This window comes from Pogona vitticeps, chromosome 2, assembly GCF_051106095.1.
Source record: "Pogona vitticeps strain Pit_001003342236 chromosome 2, PviZW2.1, whole genome shotgun sequence".
Classification (NCBI taxonomy): Eukaryota; Metazoa; Chordata; class Lepidosauria; order Squamata; family Agamidae; genus Pogona; species Pogona vitticeps.
In genome coordinates, this window is record NC_135784.1 from 234,657,142 (window position 1) to 234,672,641 (window position 15,500).

The 15,500-nt window shown below is 42.6% G+C and overlaps 1 long non-coding RNA gene across 1 annotated transcript; it reads left to right on the forward strand.

The window, feature by feature from the left end:
• The first annotated feature begins 318 nt into the window (after nucleotides 1-318).
• LOC144586603 (uncharacterized) lies at nucleotides 319-13,985 on the forward strand. The gene is made up of 3 exons (XR_013541520.1): nucleotides 319-1,410; nucleotides 12,254-12,469; nucleotides 13,870-13,985. It is a non-coding gene; the product is annotated as an uncharacterized LOC144586603 (long non-coding RNA).
• The last annotated feature ends 1,515 nt before the right edge of the window (nucleotides 13,986-15,500 follow it).

Sequence of the window (15,500 nt, forward strand, 5' to 3'; positions counted from 1 at the left end):
CATTTTTGTTCCATTTTGGTTTTTTTCTGGTCTGTAAGTCGATTCTCCGGCTGCAAGTCGAATCTAAATTTTGCAGCCAGAGAAGTCTGTAACTCGAAAAGTCTGTAAGTCAAGCCGTCTGTAAGTCGAGGGTCCACTGTATAAATCCTAATGGGCACACAGCATGTGAGGAGGGCTCAATTCAGTTCTGCAGACTGGGGCATTTATTTCATACACACAAAACAAAACTTTGAAAAGGAAAGAAAGGTTTTTGTTTTCTCCTGGCCGAGCAAGGGAGCCTCCACTTCGCTCACCTACCTCCTTAGGCATGCAGCATGGAGCAGAAAAGGAAGAGGGCGGGTGAGGGGGAAGCCCTCCAGCCTGACAGGCACAAGAAGATCTGCCTAATAGCAGAGCTGTCACACTCCACCCCTTGGGAGATAAAGTGCCAGCCGGACTGTGTGTTTGTGTCTGTGTTAAGAAACAGCTAGAAAAAAAAGAGACTTCCATGTAGGGCGGGAATGGGACGGGGGAGGAATAAATCAGCAGCCCTGCTTCTGATCAACTGCAAAGAGGAGCAATTAGAGAGTACTGCAAGGCTCGGATTTTTGCTTTTTTTTTTTTTTAAAGAATGGTGGTATATATTGCTAGGTACCCAGCGTGGTATAATGGATAGAGTGACAGACTAGAACTCTGGAGAACAGAGTTCAAAACCCCATTTGGCCATGAATACTCACTAGGGGAGTGGAACTGGTAAAACCACCGCTTAAATATCTCAATTATCTTGAAAGACCTTCTAGGGTGGGTATAAGTTGATTCCGACTTGACAGCACACACCTTATTATATATTGTTAAACTGTAGTCCCAACAGGAAGGCTTTTCAGTGAATTTCTAGAAGCTCCTTAGGACTAAACTCCACCTTGGTGCAAAATCATACAAAAATAAAATAAATCAAGGGGTTTGGGAGGAAGAAAAAGGTGTGGGGAACTCATGGGGGAAAAAGTTCAAAATGAGGTGTTCTAGTTATAGAGAAATTTCCATTAAGAACAGGGCAGAATCCCAGACTTACAGGGAAACAAATGTTCAGTCTGGGAGAATTGGAAGTTAGCTTTTCAGACATTAAACAAATGTCTAGTAAATTAATTTAGGTATTCTGAACTAGTTACAAATAAAGATAGAGGCCATCTGTCTAAATCTATCACTTCTAGCTGGAACAGGATGGCTGTTTCTATTTATTTAGTATTCAATTAATTGGATGGATGGATTAATGAATGAATGAGGGCATGAACTGTAAATTAATGCTGGTGTTTTATTTCCATCCAGCCGTGTATCTTACGCCAGAAGAAAATATCCCCATGTCCTCATGGTCTTGGCTGTGGAAGAAAAAAAGCAACTCCATCTTCCCAGCTGCTGAAAGGCGAAGCAAAGCAGGTAAACTTCAACCAGTTTGAAAATGTCCCTGTTAGTTACAAATGTCATAAGGAAATTGTGAAACTTTGTCCAGATAGCCGCATCTGTTGCTATGCTCTGAATGTTTACATCAGAGGCTAAAACATATTTGTTTCGAAAGCCCGGCTGCCTCTGTGCAACATGAACTGAAGTTGATTTGCATGAACCCTGTCCTAAAGATTGCTGTAGACAATGGGCCTGTCCAGACTGGCTATTTTGGGTGTGGGGTGGATCAGTTACAAAGGGTCTGTTGAAGTCGGGGATGAGTTATGTGCCATTTGGCGTGTTTCTCCTGTTCGAACAGCAAATGACCCCTCGTAGCCTGATCAGCTCTTAGTTAAGTGCATTCCCTGATCCCTTGCAGGGGGTCAGGGGATTATTATTTGGTTACACCACTCCTCTCTCCCTCTTCAGTGCCATTCAGTTTTCTCCCTCCGCACACTTCCCTTTTCTGGTTCTGCTCCTACTTTTCTCTCGAACACTCTCTTCGAATCCTTAGCTGCTGGAAGCTGCTTTTTCTCAGCTAACGAGTGTGTCAAAAAGGATGCATGCCCTACTGCTGGGCCAGAAAGGTGCATGACAGCTCTTAAAGGGGAAGGATGAATCAATCTAAATGCAAACACTTGAGGAGGAGGTCTTTTTTTCAATCTGAATTGTGAGCTCAGTGATCCATATATCATATATATATGTACTAAGTGTGGCCAAACCCAATGCACCTTTCTCGTGTTTTGAGCTAAGGAGAAGAGACAAAAAGGGTGGAGCCATGAAAGCTGGCTGAAGTAAATGGAAGGACCGTGAGAGTAAGTCTCATTGAATTCACTGGGACTGATTTACTTCCGAATAGGTACATTTCTTACAGATGCATGGTACTTTCAACTTCTTTTTTTAAAACAAATTGACGGGGCAGAGCATAAGCTCAGTGGGCTGTATGCATTCTTTTATGAGGCTTATTTTTTTAGATAAGTGGGTATAATATTGCTGCACTTGTATCTGGTAAGCCAAATGACCCAGGAAGCAAACAATGAGATGTATTATTTCTATTTTGAGTAAAATACCTAAAGCACATTAAGTGAGCTTGATTCTCACCCTCAAATGTTACACACACACACACACACACACACACACACACACACACACACACACACACAATGAAGGAACTAGATGGAAGGTTGTCCTGGGTTGACAAAAAATTTCTATACAGTATAGCACTATGGCATTTTGTCCCAGGAGAAATGCAGGGTAAAAATATTTTAGACAGACAGACAGACAAACAGAAAGTGTTCACATGGAAATGTTTACTTATCCCAGGAAGGTCTGTCGCAAGCATCTACACAGAAGAGGATAAATTCAGGTACATGTCTCTGTGGCACATCTAGCATTACACTTGCCCTCTTCTCTCCCAGAAGACCAGTATTTATTTATTTATTTAACTTATATGCTGCCCACAGTACCCAAAGGTCTCTGGGTGGCTTACAACAATTAAAATACAGTAAAAAAGATAAATAAATTTTCTTCGCTAGTCATGCTGGATGGGCTAATGGGACTTGTAGTCCAAAATATCTGGAGGGCACCAGGGTGGGAAGGATGCAATATGGTATATATAAACCGTTCATTTCATTAAATATAGCCTGAACATGCTAAATCAGGTCTCAGAGTATTCATTTAGGGTGTCAGAACTGTTTTCTCTAGAATCCCCAAATCACTAACAAGAACCTGCCAGCCCAGTTGAAATCTGTTCCCCAAACAGGCAACTACCTGAAATAGGGGGAGAACCTGTAAAAACAACAACACACAGTCTTAGCAGCTTGTTTGTGTGGGGGGAGAGGATGGGCGGAGGGAACAAGGAGGCTATGATTAGGACTGGGGAGGCAGATTTACTCGTTTCCCTTGCCATGCTGTGCCATTTCCCCAATGCAAAAAACAAAACAAAACAAAACAACCCAAAAAACAACAAACAACAAACAACAAACAAAAAAACAACAACCCTCCCTCCAACTAGTAAACACCCTTTTGTTCCAGAGGGGGGGGGGATTCTCACTGATTAGGGATGTTGATTGGGAAAGTGAATGGAAGGAGACTTTACACCGACCGCCTCTAGAGCTGCTTTTATTTCTTTGTTCAAACGCAACCACCCCAGTCGCACATCTCTGTTTAGCTGCTACACACCAAACTCCAACCTAGCAATTTAACCTCTCTGTGTACTACTTGTTCTTGATTTAACTTAGATTCAGAATGAAGTTTCACCTAGAGCAAATTGAAGGTTCTTCCGTGGTCAGAAACATAGTAAACCTCACCACTAAAGGCCACAGTTATCCCACGTAGTGATGTGCTTGCTCAGCGGGGAAAGTGATTCATTTGCCGATATCCTGAAGTGGATGCCTTAAGACACTTCACAATGTTGGCAGATTCAAGCTGGAAGGCTTGCTTTGGATCCATTCCTGCAATCACGCGCACTGGGACCAGTCCAAACCAGCGCGATCCTACTTGCACCAAAAAAAGTAGGAGCCCCTTGACAGGTGCCAGAAAGGTTCAGTTGGGAATGCTTGGGGGGGGGGTGCTGGTGCACTCTACCCTAGACTCCGTCTTTAGAGTGCACCAACCTTTCGCTGCAGCACTCCAAACAGCAGGCTAAATGCCTGTGCAGTCAACTTCAAGTTACTTTGCAAAAACAGTGTAATGGAGAAGGAAACCAGGATTTTTCTTTCAGTTGTTGGATAATCCTTTTGAACTGACTGAGCAAAACAGGGATTGGTTAGCCAGGGCATAGAAGTAATGGTAAGAGCAAGGTGACTAGTTCTTCTCAAGCATCATATGGTTTTATTTAATAACGTTTTTGGCTTTTCATGGTGAAAAAGCCAACACGCAAATGATTGTGGAGAATTGTAAACAAAAATTGGGATAAGTTGTACTTTGCATATTAGTGTTCTTTTTATTTTTGTAGTTTATTTTTCTCCAGAAGGCCAGTATTTAATTTTGAGAGGCTGGGCATTCAATTCCCCACTGTGCCACCTTGACAAGCGCTGGACTTGATGATCCATAGATTCCCTTTGCAGCTCTGCAGTTCTAAGACTTGTTCAAAAGAGATATGTTTGTTTGGCATCCTTCAGTCTTGAGAGACTATGGTAACGTGCTCTGTATGGAGGACTTGGAACACCATCTAGTGTGGCTGAGAAGGCCAGTTCAAGAGTGACAATCCCTTCCACAATGAGGACAAATACAATCTGTCCCCTGTCCAGTTCCCTAATTTTGCTGCTTCCGGGACTGCCTCTTTGCCTTGGCCTGCTGGACAAAGGTCTCTTCAAACTGGGAGAGGCTGTGATGTACCGCCTGCCTCCAGGCTGAATGCTCCGATATCAGGGTTTCCCATCTATTGAGGCCCATTCCTAAGACCTTCAGATCCTGCTTGCAGATATCCTTGTATCACAGCTGTGATCTCCCTCTGGGGCGATTTCCCTGCACTAATTCTCCATACAGGAGATCTTTTGGAATCCGACCAGCAGCCATTCTCACAAGATGCCCAAGCCAACGTAGACGTCGCTGTTTCAGTAATGTAGACATGCTAAAATTCCAACTCTATCTAGGACTACTCTATTGGGAACTTTGTCCTGCCAGGTGATACCAAAAATGCGTCGGAGACAACACATATGGAACGTATTTAGCTTCCTCTCCTGCTGTGCACAAAGAGTCCAGGACTCACTGAAGTACAGGAATGTGCTCAGGACACAGGCTCTATAGACCTGGATCTTGGTATATGCCGTCAGCTTCTTATTCAGCCATACTATCTTTGTGAGTCTTGAGAGCATGGTAGCTGCTTTGCCAATGCGTTTATCCAGCTCAACATCTAGGGACAGAGTGTCAGAGATCTTTGAGCTGAGGTACACAAAGTCATAAACAACCTCCAATTCTTGCGTGGAGATGGTAATAGAGGGAGGTGAGTCCATGCCCTGGCCCATGACTTGTGTTTTCTTCAGGCTGATTGTTAGTCCAAAGTCTTGGCAGACCTTGCTAAAACGATTCATGAGTTGTTGGAGGTCTTCAGCAGAGTGGGCAACAATGGCTGCATCATTGGCGAAGAGGAAGTCCCACATGCATTTCAGTTGGACTTTGGTCTTTGCTCTCAATCTAGAGAGATTAAAAAGCTATCCATCTGATCTAGTCTGGAGATAGAGGAGCAATGAGCTGATTTGCTTCTTAAAAAGAGAATGGTGCAAACATTCTTAATGTAGCCAATTCTTGTTTCTTTTTGCAATTATTGTTTGAATGTTAAATTTTATGAATGTTTTTTCTGATATATATCAAAAAAAGTAATTAATTTATTAATGTGGAATTAATGTGTTATAGATAATCTCTGCAAATGAGTATTACCATTTTTGTGAATGTTTGCATGCTAATTCATACTTAGCAGAAAGAACAAATAGGAAAATGACAGAATCAGTCGTCTTGGTGAATGTAGGTTTCCTTCCTGACCCACGGTCCCTGATGGTTTTCTTGAGTAGAGAACAGGGTGATAAACAGGTTTTTTATGAACAGTGTTTTCAGTTTAAAATTACATGTTCTGGACATGGAGCAAATGTTTTTCTTGCAGGGAACAAGTGTGGTTTTGCACAAGCTTAACCGCCCCCCTTTCCAAATTGTCATGTTGCATCTCACTGAATCATCTAGAGGAGAAAGATATGAGAAAAGCAGTGTTGAAGGTGAGCTCAGTTACTCAGCTGGCAGCATTCTCTGAGAAGTTTCAGAGTGAAGGTCAGTTGTCAGTTGTGTCAGTGACGTCTTGGGGTGGGGGACAAAGGAAGCCTGGCAGATGTAGGGCCGTTTGTCCAAAAGAGCACCACAAGCTCAAAAGTTAAAACAGAGCCAGTGACACCAGGCTTCTTGATGTTTAATTTGAACTATTCAGAGAGAGGCTGAGAACTACAAATCCTGCTTGCTTAAGGCAGTTCAGGGTGGGAGACGACTGAGGCTGACTTTTGTTCATCACCCTTCCAAGACTCTTTGGAAGTTCCTACATCCTGGATTGACTGATGACCACAATCCTACCTGCTCCCTGTTGAAGTGACTTAACTGTGTTAATAGTTATCTCTCCCACACTGAGCTGCCTGAGCAAGCAGATACTCCTTGTTTCCAATCAAGAAGCCTTGAAATGCTTTCTGTTTTTATTCCAACCTTTTGAGCTTATGATTAGAGATAGGGATGAAGTGTCAAAATGGAGTTTCGTCTTGCTTCGTGGGTCATCAAACTTAACAACCCATGAACCATGAATTCCCCCCCCCATAACCCAATGAAATATGAATCAATTCAACATTTGTTGGGTCATTTTTTGTTGTTGTTGCTTTCCCTCCTCTTGCTACGCCCTGGGGCATAGGACAAGGAGGGAAAGCAGGGATCAAAGCGATCCTGCTTTCCCCTTCCTTTTGCTAATCCCCATAGGGCTTATCAAGAAGAGAGAAAGCAGCAATCAAAGCCATTCTGCAGCGCTTTGATCCATTTCTCACTCCTTTTGCTAAGCCCCATGGAGCTCAGCAAGAAGGGGGAAAGCAGGGATCAAAGTGATCCTGCAGTGGCTGGGGGGTCCCTTTGATCCCTCTTTGATCCCTTGCCTCCTCTTCTTATGCCACACAGGCATAGGAAGAGGAGGAAAGGAGAACCAAGCCATCCTCCAGCCCTGCAGGTGGGATTCCCTTCGGGCAGGCTTTAGCACGCTGCCCGAAGGGAAAACCTTTCTCTGCTTATGCCCCTGAGGAACAGCTGATCCATGGGGGCATAAGCAGATATGAAACAAAGGGATGAATATAAAAAGGTTATATTCGTTGCTTCATATTTGTTGGGGTCTCTGGACCCCAAGAATACGAAGTAAGTAATATCTGACAAGTCAGGGATATTTAATGAATAATATCCTGAGTCATTTTTATATTCATCCCCGTGTCTACTTATGATACTTTTTTGGGCAAAAAGCCCTCACATCTGCTGGTCTTCCTTTGTCCTCTAAGGCCTTACTGGCAGAACTGGAAACTGCCCTCTTTTCCAAGGCTTCTGATATGCTGCTGCCAGCTGGACCACTGAGCTCCCCTTCAGCACTGGCTTTCTCCAGCTGCGAGAGATTGACTTCCCTCCTCAAGATGGCTCATCTGGATGAGGCAAGACACAGATGGCCTTGATTCACTCTTCCAAGCCCTGTACCATTGGCATCAGGGTTCATACAAGAGGAAGACTCCCAAGTCATAGTGTTGGTTCTCGAATCCTTATCTTGCTTCAAATCAACACAAGTGCATCATCACAAGTTGTCTCCCCAGTCTCCACCCCTTGTTCCTAGCCTTTTGTTGTGCTGATGTTGTCCACAACTGGCAATGGGTGGAGGAAGTCACCCAGGCTTTAAGGATAAAAGGAAAGTCTTCTCCTCCTGCTAACCCTGAGATAAATGTCTCCCTGCTTGGAAACCTGGGGAAATATAGACAAATTTCAGCTGGTGCCTTATTACCTGACAGTCTTTGTGCTATTATGCCATTGCTACATTATCATTCTGAAGTTAAATGGTGATACTGAGTCTTATCATGCAGAGGTTTAGATGATGATGATGACGATGATGATGTATGTGATGGGAAACTGTATATATCTTACATTAAGGGGGCCAACAATGCAACCATTATTTTTGTAGCTGAAAATGTATGTATTTTTCCTGTCAGTCTAGCAGTATTTTACAAAGGAATCAGTTTGGTCATGCCTTTCCCCATCTATAGTCCTCTCATGTGTCTTTTATTAAGTGCTTTGTGAGCTTCATGGGAAAGATAATAAGGGAATTTGGCCGAGTGCCTGAACTTATTCAGAGGCAATGGAGCAATCTTGTGATGTCTCCCTGTTTGACAGCACTTCTTCCCTAGCAATTTAACTGTAGCATAGCCCTACAGGCCTGCAGGACAGCCCACATTTTGGCTGACAAATCTCCACACGAACAACCTTTCACAGCATCTAGGTACCTGTATCTATGAAAATGGAAAAAAAAGGTGTAATCACATGGCCATACAGCTCACATTTGGAACTGCTTGTCCCAGCAGTCACATAATATATGGGAAATAGCACTCTAGCACAAGCCCAGTCCTTAACCTTTTTTGGTCCAGCAGTAGGGCTACTACTTTTAGGGGCTGGCTGAAGTGATTCTCCAACAGACAGAAGTGTCACTTGAAGGGAGATCACTTCTGACAAAGCTACCCTTTTTGGTGCAATTAGATGCACACATTTCTTACTGTCCGATTACATGCAAAGTCTCCAAAACTAGCAGTTTCGGCTCCCAGGGAAAGTACGAAATGTGCCCCAAGTCAACTTCACAATTAACGATGTGAAAACAAAGCAAAAAGTAATTACAGCACTGAACACCCTTGCCAACATCTCCTCTACAGGGGATCAGCAGCACTATACAAACAAAAATCAGAAATGTATGTTATATATGTGTGTGTTTGAAATTTAGCACACTGTATATATATCAATAAGCTGACTTTCTATGGCACCCAGTCCAGAAGATCTTCACTCCTACAAGGAAGGCCTGGCCTAGCCATGGTTTCGGTAGACCAGCTCTCTGGATGCTTATGCCATCTGTTCCTTCCCATCTTGTCCTGAGGCTGTTTGACCTTATCTACAGTGAGCAAGGCCTGGCCTACCAGACCCTGAGTAGACCTGGTCTCTGTTGCTTCAGGGAGGCCTTGTATACAATCAATTTTCCTCAACTCTCTCTGGCACCCTCCTGAAAATCCTTGTCCACCACAGATGCCTGGTCTACTGTCATATTTTCTTATAGTGGCAAAGCAGACCACAAGGCCAATCTCAAGTCTAGTTAAGGGTGCTTTACTGTGAGCAGCAGGGGAAGGGGCGCACCATCTAAATTTTGTGCTTGGGCAAAGCCCCCATTGTCCTGCCCTAGTAATGGATGTAGAACACTCCCACTACTCTGTCTCTTTTTCTGTATTATATACAATCTCTTATAGTCTATACCAGTGGCTCTGAATCCTGGGTCCCCAGGTGTACTTGGACTAAAACTCCCAGAAGCCTTCACCCACTAGCTGTGCTGGCTAGGATTTCTGGGAGCTGTAGTCCAAGAACACTTGGGGACACAAGGTTGGGAGCCACTGGTCTATATCCCCCACTCTTCCTTGTTTCTGTGTATTGTGCTTCTCTTGCCATATTCAGAGCCTTATCTCTTTCCCCCTTAATGGTTGACTTCCACAATCTTTTCATGCCTTCTCTTCCTCTCTCTTGTTCTTACCCACAATTTCCTCTTGAGAAATTTTTGTCTGAATTTCCTACCTATCTCGTCCCCTCCTCTTGCCCAGCTCATTTCCCTCTCTCTAGAACTCTAAGTTTCATCAAAATGATCAGAGGGAAGTGCCTAACCATGTCGCTTCCATGGTCATTTTGCTTCTACAATGAGAGAAGACTGAAGAGAAGTTCCTTCTTCTTTATATGCCCTGCATATGAGTAAGAATGTTGGAAAGTTTGGGTTCTTGCTCACATGTTAAGTCTTTACACAAGAGGAGTGGCTCTTCTTCAGACTCCTCCATCATTACAGCAGCAATGGGGAGAGGCAGGGCTACAGATTTCCTTGTAATTGTGTTGATGAAACAGGGACTGAATAGGGGTTCTGTCTTTTGTGACCTTTTACTCCTTCTCTTAATGCTTCTCTCTCCCACCACTGTCTTTCCTGTGTGTGGGTATTTCTGTATGTCTGTTTCCCACTTCCTTTCCATTTGTGGCAAGGCTTCACTACTACCAGTATAGTACACAATTTTCACACTTTTGTTTTGTTTCCACTAGAAAGAGTAAATCTTACAAAATTACTTAAATAATGTTTCCTAAAGGATGTGGTGCTAGAGGAGACTCTTGAGAGTCCCCTGGACCGCAAAGAGAACAAACCTATCCATTTTGAAGGAAATCAACCCTGAGTGCTCACTGGAAGGACAGAACCTGAAGCTGAGGTTCCAAGACTTTGGCCATCTCATGAGAAGAGAAGACTCCCTGGAAAAGGCCCTGATGTTAGGAAAGTGTGAAGGCAAGAGGAGAAGGGGACGACAGAGAATGAGATGGTTGGACAGTGTCATTGAAGCTACCAACATGAATTTGACCCAACTCGAGGAAGCAGTGGAAGACAGGAGGGCCTGGCGTGCTTTGGACCATGGGGTCACAGAGTCGGACACAACTTAACGACTAAACAACAACAACAAAAGGATGTTCTGCAAATGCTTTCATTTTTAATGGAGGCTAAGTCCAAATTTGTGCAGATTGCGAGTCCTTCTTGTAGCAGAGCTGGAAGAAGACGTGATTCTTTAATGGGTTCAGTCTAATCAGAATTGGAAATCCAAATATCACCTTCCAAGTCTGTGAATTGCTCTGTCTTCCAACATCCTCAACATCTTTGCAACATAAAAATGCTGATTATAATACTTCGTTTTATGTACAGAATGTCTGCGCTGTTCCTCCTCAAAGACTGTGAGTAGGGAAACGTTATTTGCAAGAACTGAGTTAATGCATGCATTCCATATATTATGGAATTCTTTTAAAAAGAAGGGGCAAACCCATGAACAGGAGACAGGTAGTATGGCTGAGACATAGATAAGAATGCTGCTGGGAGCGCACTGAAAATTGAGCAAAGCACAATAACAATACAAAACCTAGCTTGATTTCTCATTCTTGTTCTGAAGTTGAAAGCTCTCACAGGAGCTACAGAATCCATGAGAAGCTGTCTTGCCATGTGGATACAGCTTGTCTCAGCTGAAAAACAACATATTGATAAGACTTTCTCACATCTCCCTTCCCATAGCTGGGAAGGATTTTTTTTTTAATACCACAAAATTTGGGGGCATGTTTGACACCTTGTTTGGACCATCACTGTAGAGATTTATATACATGCTGCTCAGGTTTTCAATAACTTAATTTTCTGAAGTCTTTTTACATGCGTAGAGGGGAAAAGGGAAGACACATAAACAAATGAGGTAAAAATGTATGAGGAGAAACAGAGAGATTAACTGGGGAGCATTCAGTGGTGTTGGAGCAACTGCCGGGGTAACCAAATCACACCAGATCTAACAATCATCCTTACAAATTGGCAATGCCAGAACAGGTCTGACCCAGAAGGTACCAGGAGCTTAACACATAATGAGTAATCATGCCAGATCCCCAGATGTGTAGACTAAGGAGACTAATGGCCTTTAAATGTCCCATTTCTTTAACTTATCCTTACCTGTGTGATGGAGAAAACAAAGTCAACAAACTTTTCAGATTCAAGGTGCCACAAGACTGTGTTGTTTCTGCTGCAGCCAACTGACACAATTTTCCCCTCCTCTTGAAAAAGATAAAAGTTGTAAATATACTTTAACTCACAGAATGATGTCTGACCCCCCTCCCCCTTGAGTGCAATTACATCACAAGATACATGGCTGGTCTTATGACTTTATCATCTGATTAGGACAAGAGTAAATAAGCTGTATTGCAGTTAATTATGCACGGATCTTGAACTAACATTATCTGTCCCTAGTGTGGTTTCATTTAACTCAGCATGAAGGCCATGGCTGTAATCCTGTGAAATCCAGACTAAATGTAAATTTCTGCAGTGGTTGAGCTAATAGTAGGAATACTGAAAAAACCCTCTTCTATTCAATGCATACTTCCTACTGAACCTCACTGGGCAAACCAAAAGGTTATAGTTTCTTGAGCATATTTCTATGCAAAGTTGTCACAGGAAGAAATTCACAGAAAGGAAAAAGGTAGTAGTCCTATGCACATCAGTCACATAAGCTCCACTTCCATTTCTGTATAAATGATCCATGTCCCTCTGTTCCAGAAGCCTGGATGCAAAGTGTTATCCCCTCAAGCTCTCAAGTAACTGAAGAATCTGTGAGAAGTGATGCCGAACCCAAATCGCAAACAACCATCATCTCATCCATCCCTTTGCCAGGCAGTGTTCCTGACTATATGGATGAGTTGGAAAATCCATCCTTCCAAACTAATCCTTCCTGTGCAGCAAAAAGCATTGGCCCTGATAAGGAACCTGGGCATGGTGAGCATTCAGTCACTGGCTAACAAAATCACAACGTTTGTATCCATCTTGTAGACAAAGAGTAAACCAAAAGTCTTATAAAAATGCATGAAAAATCTTCAGTGTGTGCAGTTAGATTAACTATTAGAAGGATGGCAATGTTGGTTGGGTTTGGTGAATACTGTGATCTAAAATAGTGGTTCTGAACCTTGGAACTTCAGATGTTCTTGGACTACAACTCCCAGCAATCCTGGCGAGTGTAGTTAGTGGGTGAAGGCTCCTGGGAGTTTTAGTCCGAGAGCACCTGGGGACCCAAGGTTGGGGACCACAGGTCTAAAACATCTGGAAGACCTGATTAGAGAAGGACTGCTCTTTGCATTATGAACATTACAAATTTCTGCAGGCTTGCAAAGAAAAATATTTTGAGTGTGTTTTTCCTTTCCTGTTTTGTCTGTTTGCATGGATGCCTTGCTGAGTTTTTTTTCCTGGGATTTCTTTTTGTCTCCTGAGCACATGGCCTGGGGGTAGGGCCTAGGGGTGGGACTTCCTGCTTTATAAGAGCGTTTCCCAGGACCCAGGACCCTTTTCCCTAGGAAGCTGGGCTGAGGGCGAAGGCCAGGTCTGTTTGCATGGATGCCTTGCTGAGTTTTTTTTCCTGGGCTTTCTTTTTGTCTCCTGAGCACATGGCCTGGGGGTGGGGCCTAGGGGTGGGACTTCCTGCTTTATAAGAGCGTTTCCCAGGACCTAACGGCGCGCGAAATTCTCAAATTTTGTATCTGGCCTTAATATGGTAAATAGGAAAGCCAATTAGATTTGCATAAGCCGGGGAGTCAGGAAAGTTTTAAGGATCAGATCATACTTTTGCACTATTAAAGAGCAGGCCGGGTAGGTGGGGCTCGTCAGCCATGGAAGGCAGCCCATCTAGGAGAAGGAAAACTCCTATTTCAAACCTCCACTGCCTTGTGGCTATATCCACTCATGGAAAAGGCTTCAGGAGTTAACCTCGAGGCAAAATCCGGAGCTGGAGTCCCGAAGGCAGCATGTGTCGTTCTGCCAACTCCTGTGACATTGCTGGAACCAGTTGTATTGGCTCTTGCCTTTCCATTGGACCATTTCAGCAATGTGGAGAGGGGGGATCTGCTGCTTGGGTAACAGCCTATTCTTCATATTACCTTACCCGGGCTTCATGCTCTGGAGAGGACACTCCTCGATTCAGAGCATGTTACCATAGTCTCTTGAGACTGAAGGATGCCTATACTTTGTTGGGAGAACAGATTAAGGAAATGTAATGATGAATGTTTTAGCTGAAGGTGAAATTTTAAAACCAAGAGGAGCTTTCTGTTCAGAAATATAATGACGGGTTTACTACTGAATTATAAAAGGTTTCCCATATTGTTTTGCAATGTGCATTGTTTCCACAGGTGTAATCGGACAGGGACACTCTTTGTTGCATAAATTAAGATTTGACAAAAACAAGCTGTCATTTGTGAAGTGCCTGACTGAAAAGAATGAAAGCAAAACAGCCACACAAAAAGGTATTTTGAGAGGAGCAACTGTGCTGCCTGACCTTCCACAGTAAGGTTCTAACTTGAGGAATGCATGCTTTTCCTTGAGCATGTCTTACATTTCTATTATGTGTGAACTCCCCTTTGACTCTCTTTAGTGGCACATTTGTTATTGGCCCCGTCAAAAGTGCTTTTTCACTGAATAAGCAGGGACAGTAGAAGTATTATTTTTCCCTCCAAAATCATATGTATTACTGTGTAAGCACTGGGGAGTATTTATTGTGTAGTAAGGAGTGGATTTTAAAAACTTCATCATTGTTAATTTCTGTGTTTTTCAATTGTTCTAATTCATTTTGGGTCCAATCTGTTATTCTAGCTGGGTATCTAATTACTGGAACTGCCCAAGTGGTTATGGCTTTGATTTTATTTCCATCATTCAATTTTGATTTTAAGGTTTTCCACAGTCTTTTCATGTATTCCCTTTACTATAAAACCAGTCAATATTTTTGTAATTTTGATTGACTGTGCCTGGTATATAATAATAATAATAATAATAATAATAATAATAATAATAATAATAATAATAATAATAATAATAATAATAATAATAATAATAATAATAATAATAATAATAATAATAATAATAATAATAATACCATCAAATCAATAATGTGCCATTAAATCAGGAGGCTGACTCTTCTCCCAGGAGGCATAGTGGGGAATCAAACTCTTAATCACTGGCTATGCAGCCCAGGTACTTGAACCACTGAACCACCCAGCCAGCTGGATTCTTTTTAAAAAATGTTATTTTAAATTATGATACTAATAATTCCATAGTTCAAAAGAATGTGGTATGCAATCATTGGGAACTACCATTATAAAACTGATCCCTTATTGGAAGTGTGTGGCTGGCTACCTATGTGGGAGTAATGTGAAACTACACTCTTCTGCAGTGGGCACATCATGGCTATTTCAAGTAGTGGTGAAACTTATTTGGCCCCTGGGCCCAATTCCAGTTTAAGAAAGGTTTTGTCACATTCCAGTAGTGGATGCGGCAAACAGTGTAAACTCCTATCAAGAAGAAACTCTTGTTCTTATGTACTGTCAAGGTGCATCATACGAATGACAACCTTACAAATGAGTGATCGCCAAAACGTCCTGTCCTCAACTGCCTCACTCAGCTTTTCCGAACTCAGACTAGGGAGGGCCAAAGGAGAGTGGGAATGGCCATACATGATTTATATTAATAGAGACATTTCCACATCAAACGTAAAAGCACAGCTCAATTCCATGCAATTTAATACTCAAGTAGTAAAGTTTAAAGATGCTTAGAAGAGAAGGTTTTTAAAAGCTTAATGCCTCTAAATACCTTGTTATCTTCAGGTGTACACTGGTGATAACAGTAGACTTTTCCTCCACAAAGAAAGGTGGTCTTTCTTCCACCCTGAACAGAAAAATGTGAGCTTGTATCACTGGTGAACACGGTGTTGTAGAACAAAATAGTGATTTCTGATAAAGAAGCTCACTATTTGGACAAGCAGGCTGAG